Below are 6000 nucleotides of genomic sequence, written 5' to 3'. Positions count from 1 at the left end.
GGATGAGATAAATGGATGGATGGATGGATGGATGGATGGATGGATATCGTTTCAACGTAGTTACGCTAAACAGCCCTTTTAAAGTGCATAATTAGCACTCTCATGTTAGCCTCACGACGATTGTGAGGATAAGTCGTACAGAGAATGGATGGGTGAATAAAAACGTTAGCACTTGTAGCTAACATCAGCTAGTGCAGTTACTTTGTTAACTACAGACCTATAGGACCATTTGTATTAGATGTACTAGATGTGGTGCTAATGTAGCTTTAATTTAGTTAGTTAGTTAGGTAGGTAGGTAGGTAGGTAGTAAAAAATCAAGATAGAAACCTCAGCTGCCTCTATCAGCAGCTAGATAGCAATCTCGCTAACATGAGAGAAATGGATGGAAGGATACAGTAGTTGGAGCCATAAAATATAACTATAGGTATTGTAACTTACAATTTGTTATGGCTAAATTAACCCCAAACTTACTGGTTCACCATTGGATGAGAGGCATAGTCATAGCAAAATTAGTTCAGTCATGATAACATGTTTTATTGTCTTGTTGTCTTAAATATTATTAACTTTCACAACTCTACAATTTTCTTTTCACAAAGTTACTTATGACCTAATCATTGCTATAAAGCTGGGGGAGTTTGTGCAAGGGTTTAATACCAAAACACTTTGGTTACACAAAATTAGTTGCTTTACGGATTGCCGTCTTCATAAACATTTTGTACGCATGCCGGCTCTTGTCGAAGACAGCTGCTGGCCATCTAGACAGACAAGAGGAGCACTTCTGGGCATCCAGGCCTGGAATTGTCTCCTTGTCACTGCCATCCGTCCTCATCTTCCCAAGTGGAGCTCACATTCACAGGCTTTTCCACTGCCGTCATCATCTCTCTCCACAAGCGAGAGCAAGAGAAAACATAATTACAGGACCGAGGCAACCATAAGTCACTACCATCTAAGGTTAACACGAATAACAATGGTAATCAGCAGCCATGACATTGTTTCACAACTACACCAAACGACTGTAAACAATCCGTCATAAAAAAGCGGCTGCGGTCCACCTGCTGCCTCTACGCCTCAGGAAAGGAACTGTTTATTTTAAGAGAGGGATGAGAAGAAGATGGAAGATCACGTGATGACAAAGAAAATAATATTACTGCCACTAAACTAACAACTGCTAATCACTGGGAACCACTTTGGATTTTCGTACTAAGAGATATATTACATAAAAGCACATCATTCAAGACTTGGACTGCAGGAATAAAATCAGAATAACCTCTGACAAGTAGCACTTAATTAGCCAAAACGATTGAACCCGCTTATCTGTTCTTCCATTTGGCATCCATGACATGGTTCTCAGATTGGGGTCGAGGAGGGCTTTTTCAAGTATTTTTTTTTTTAAGGGACAGTATTCTATCACATCATCATCATCCTTTTTAAAAAAATATATATCTATATATATATATATATATATATATATATACTGTATATATATAATCGTAGGTCTAAGTAATCACTAATATTGCATTGGTTGCGGCTGACTTGACTTGACTTACAGAAGGCTGGCTTGTTTCCCTGTCATCTTTCTATTACAGATGCCCGAAGGAGAGGAACTTCACGTGCGAAGTTACTCATGTCGGACCCAGTGGGTCGACCACCACTTACCTTCCACAGCAGAGGCTTGCAAGTGACGTCACTGAGTCCCGTGATTTGGGTTCCCGCATCTTGTCTCCCTATGCCTTGTTCTTGCTAGCTTTTGCTAGCTTCTCCTGCTAGCTATTCTTGTTAGCCACTTCAGCTAGTTCTTGCTAACTGCTCTTGTTAGCCGCTCCAGCAAGTTCTTGCTATAGCCACTCTCGATTGCCACTCACGCTATCTCCTGCTAGCTCCTGCTCACTGAGTTGCTTCACTCACTCACTTTTTGATTGGTATAGATTTATTATGATGATTTATATTTTTCAGACCTTAGGACCTACTTTTTCTTTCACTTCAGCTCAGCTACTTTATCTTTGAGGGAATTGCATTTCAGATAGTCACGAGTCAGTACGGAAGCGTATTGCTGCCAAACCAAGAAGAAAAAAAACCAAGAGCCATGTCACGTTTTAACATGATAACATTATCACGTTTTTACATGATAAGTTTCATGTTTTAACATGATCATTTCATGTTTTAACGTGATAAATATTATGTTAAAACATGAAACTTATCATGTAAAAACATGAAAATTATCATGTAAAATTATCATTGATGCAAATACCGAAAGGCTTTAATTTGTCGTACGATTTGACATGCCACATAAAATTAGGCCCCAGGTTAACGTAAACATGTCGGATCAGACGATTTCTCCACCTTTGCTCAAAAGGGGTCTAAAAAAATTCAACAGATGTCTCACAGTACTCTGGGTCGTGGAGCCGTCCGTGCTCCTCCAGCTGATCCAGGATAAATGACGCGGGTCCGACTGATTCTTCCTCCTGTACAGTCCCATGCACTTTAAATTCCGTCTGAGAGTATGCATCGCATACTTATTACAACGCCATCAGCTGTGCTTAGCAATTGTAAAATCTCACCATGCCTTAAACCAAGCATGAAATAGAACTTAATCAAATTGTTTAAATGAACTGCGTTATCAATTCTGCAGACGCGCCGTTCCTCTGCTACTACGGCTTCAAAGCGATGTTTCACGTTTTTACATAATTTTTACGTTTTTACATGATAAGTTTCATGTTTTTACATAATTTTCACATTTTTACATACGTTTCATGTTTTAATACATTTATTATGTTAAAACGTGATATGGCTCTCTTTTTTTTCTTGGTGTGGCAGCAATACAGTTCCGTAAATCAGTGATAGTCGCAAGCAGGACTGCGCTGATAAATTCAACCTCCATCACGCTCCCTACAACGTATATCTAAACGTTGTGTTTGAAGCACTTGATTGTTGTGTTACTGTTGCCAAGGAGATGCCTGGCTGTAGAATATCCCTCATTTGTTGTTTTTCCCCCTCTTTTTTTCCAACACTCACTGCACTTCCGTGCCGCATGCATTCTTTTCTCACACGCGATCGTCCTCTGATTCACAGGAAGTCCAACACAAACATTAACGCTTCAACGCACGCTGTGTCCTCTCGTGCATAAAAAACATCAGTTATCAATTAAGTTTGGGATTTTTTTCATGGCAAAGGTTGGCCCTTATTCCCTGTTAGTTCCAGGTGTTCACTGTAAACCACTGTTTAATCAAACAAAAATAAAGTAAATCTATTCACCTTGACATCAGAGTGATAATTAGCTACTGCTGTTTTAAAGGTATTGCTGAAATATAGAATTATTATTTTTCATCAAAATGTTATGCTTACTTTTAATGTATACCCGATATGTTATCCCTCAAAAGCTGTTTCATAAAATGTATTTATAAATGTGTGAAATTAATTAATCTAATTGAATAATTGATTGTAATGAATAAAATAAAAAATACAATTAAAAAATACATACACAAGTAGTAAATTTCATTAAACAAATGTTTAATTTTAATTAAGTAAAAAATAACACCATTTAGATTTATTGTTATTGAATTTTATTACTAAACTACACTGTTAGTTTACTTTCATAGAACTTGAAAAAAGAAATCCATAAGCCATAACTAAATAAATAAATAAATAACTCTGTATGATTGAATTGGCCCATCTTATGCATCCATTTTAAAAACGATACGGCCATTGAACATAAACCCTTTCCCAGGTTTGCTGATATCTCTCCTTTCTTAGTACAGTTGTGCTTGAAAGCCATACCTTTGGGGTATGTAAATTTATGGTAAATGTACACAAGCTATAGGTCGCTTAATGATACAAAAATGCTATGAATCGTCACCAAAATTCACATGCACACACCTCTTCACTTGTCAACTTCACCGTCTGAAAATATCAAACAATTGCCATTGTATTTGGGATTTTATGGGCATGAAGCCTTTTGTCTCACCATACAGTGCTCTTAAAAGTTGACACACCTCTAGGGTATGTAAACGTTCAAGCACAACCAGGATTGGACTGGCACAAATAAATCGGCTCTGGCATTTTGACTTAGGCTCGCTGGCCCAGCCCGATTCTTGACCACCCTTGGCTACCACGTAGCTCTACCGCTGATGTTTATTAGTTCGATTTGATCTCCATATTGTAAATGGTTGAATGGGCTGCTCCTTCTAAATTGTGGGCCGGTCTCTATGGTAAAATGGAGGAAAATAGTCATTGAATAGCACCACATCGGCCCCAAAGGACAAAAGCCCACCGGGCATCTGCCCTGTACGCCAGATGGCCAGTCCAGCCCTGAGCACAATTGTATAAAAGTATGATTGTGGCGCAAACCTAGGTGTTAAATAGTTATTTGTTATATATGAAAAGTCGTCTTAGATCCAACATTTCAACAATTTACTGACTAATTAAAGTTTGTTCACGTGACTTTTGATGAACGGCCAGCTTGTGTCAACTAAAGCGTCTCGCGACACGTGCTCACTGTTTGCAGGGGGAGCTTCGGCTGGCTGACCTTGAAGACCCAAATCATCCGCCTACATCTCCTCCGCTGCCGTCGTCGCTGACACCTCCCAGATCCTAGCTATTGTTTTTATTCACATGACGGTGTTTTTGCATTCCAGTCTATCCCCTGCAGCCTGAGGGTTACGGGACAAGCATAAACACACACAGCAGCAGACATCGCTCATTCTCGAGACGTGCAGTATAAACAAAGTACTGGTGTATCTCCTCCAGCATGTCTTGTCTACGTCCTCCTAGATAAGCGTGTTTTATTAAAAGCTTGTCAAGTCAAAATGCAGCTGCGTTGCTGCCATTCTGAATGAAATGCGTTTCATCCTGTTTCCTGGAGAGGTATTTTCAACATATTTATAGTGGCTTGTTTTCAGAGCTACACGAAATGGCACAAGGGAAGGATGGTTGGTGGGAAAACACCCGAACTTGCTTCAAAGAGATGCTGCAGGTCAGCCTGAACACTTTTGGGCGCCTTTGTCTTTATCAGATAGCTTCTTGTGAAGACAAATAATTTGACCTCCAAGTACACTCTAAAAAGAGAATTGTTGAACCAATTTAAGATTACAAATTGAATTGTTGACCAACTTTAAAAATCAAATGATAACACACAATTTAATTAAGTTAGTCCAAAGTGTATATATAAAATTTCAGTGATTAGGAATTCATTAAACTTTAATACTTTGGATTGGAGTCACTTTGGGTTAATTTAATTCAGGTGAATATATCTCGTTTAATGATAACTTAAATTTAATATATTCACTTAGGAAGAATCTACCACTTGAAGTGATTTTTTTTTTAAATCAACAATTTAATTTATAATCTTAAAGTGGTTCAACAATTATTTTTTTAGAGTGTATAGTTGTTTGCTCCATTTGATGCTCCATGCCTCATAACAAACTGAGATTATGTTTGCAGTTAATGTGAAACGTTTAATGCTTTACATTTGCTCCCAAAGTGTCAAGAAAGACATGCTTACTTTTCTGGTTTTACTAACATAATGTGATTCTCTATTTTTTGTTGCTTTAAAAAGAAGAAAACAAATCGACAGGCCTGTGCAGCAGCATAGCGATAGGATCCTGATCAGATAGCGCAACACTGTCCTAATCAGATAGTATTGTGTTGCAGCTATGCACACGCTAGTTAACTGGCCATACAGGGCATTTGCCGTTGAGCATGTGACAGGGACATCTCTCAGGGACATTAAAATAAATAAATAAATGGAGAGGATGTGTTGATTCTGGAGTGTCCCAATTCCTGAAATCCACAAAGAGCAAAGAGAGAGCGAAGACCACATTTTGTCTGCCCTGGACTTCGCTGGCTGATTCTTTTCATTGACTTGTGCCAAGCCAGTGTTCCGGCCTGCAATGCTAATAGCTACAGCCAATACATTCACTGACACCGCCATGATTTGGGCAGAGAATTATGCAAAGCGGCAAGTGAGGCGAGGGGAGCAGGCCTCGACTTGAGCATAGCACAGAG

Source organism: Vanacampus margaritifer, chromosome 2, assembly GCF_051991255.1.
Source record: "Vanacampus margaritifer isolate UIUO_Vmar chromosome 2, RoL_Vmar_1.0, whole genome shotgun sequence".
Lineage (NCBI taxonomy): Eukaryota > Metazoa > Chordata > Actinopteri > Syngnathiformes > Syngnathidae > Vanacampus > Vanacampus margaritifer.
This window is presented reverse-complemented; position numbering follows the sequence as displayed.